Source organism: Trichosurus vulpecula, chromosome 9, assembly GCF_011100635.1.
Source record: "Trichosurus vulpecula isolate mTriVul1 chromosome 9, mTriVul1.pri, whole genome shotgun sequence".
Lineage (NCBI taxonomy): Eukaryota > Metazoa > Chordata > Mammalia > Diprotodontia > Phalangeridae > Trichosurus > Trichosurus vulpecula.
Genome location: NC_050581.1, coordinates 104362484 through 104363679, shown reverse-complemented (window position 1 = coordinate 104363679; position 1196 = coordinate 104362484).

Genomic DNA, 1196 nt, shown 5'->3' with positions numbered 1-1196 from the left:
GGAAGGTGATTTCCAAGCCTTCCAAATCAAATGATTTAGCATACGTAAAGAGCTTTCCAAATCTTAAAGTTCCACATAAGTGCTAGCTTTGTTACTGTCTCTTAGTCCTTTTCTCTTCTCACAGATCCCTCCTATCTTCTCTAATTCCTTCAGGTCTCCTCTTCCAACCCCCCTCTCCAGTCCCCTGCTCCCAAAGGAGCTGAAGCATTCATTCTCACTAACACAGAAATGATTGATAGGACTTTTTTTTTCCCTTTAAGGCTATTGATAGGTTAAAAGTGGGTAAAGTCTCATTCTTTAGAATGGATGACTCTCTCCCTCTGGAATCTCTTGTCTCAGCAAAGGGATTACAAAGCAGAAGGAGTGGGGGAGAGTGGCCTTTGTGAAATCCTACCAAATAGATAGCTGTCTATACCACTCCTTAGACCTCCTTTTCAAGATGTAGGAAATGTGCCAAATGTAATCATAGCCCTCAGGGGCAGCTTCTTGCCTTTTTAGTCCAAAGATACTTTGGAATCATTGGATAACAGCTTAGAAGAGGGTTTCTTAACCCAGGGTCTTTGGAAAGATTTGGAGGGATAGGGGAATTTGTGAACTTGGATGGGGAATAAAATATCTTTTATTTCAACATAAGTGGTTTCCTTTTTAAGCCTGTTTATTTCATACATTTAAAAACAGTGGAGAAAGGTACCGTGTGCTTCACCAGACTGCCATAGGAATCCATGATACTACTACTACTACTACTACTTACTACTACCGCTACCACTACTACTACCACCACTACTACTACCACCACCACTACTACTACTTCCACTACTACTACTACCACCACTATTACTACTCCTACCACTACTATTACTACTCCTACCACTACTACTACTCCTACCACTACTACTACCACTATCACTGCTACTACCACTACTAGTTAATATTTACATAACATTTATTATGTGCTAGGCAATATACGAATTACAATTATTATCTCATTTGATTCTTGCAGAAACCCTGGGAAGTAGATGCTGTTATTATCTCCACTTTATAGATAAGGAAACTGAGGCAAAAAGAGGTTAAATGACTTGCCCAGGGTCACTCAGCTAGTAAGTATCTGAGACTGGATTTGTTCCTGACTCTAGGCCCAGTGCTCTATCAAAAAAAAAAAAAAAAGAAAAGAAGAATTGTTAGCTTTGAAGGTACCT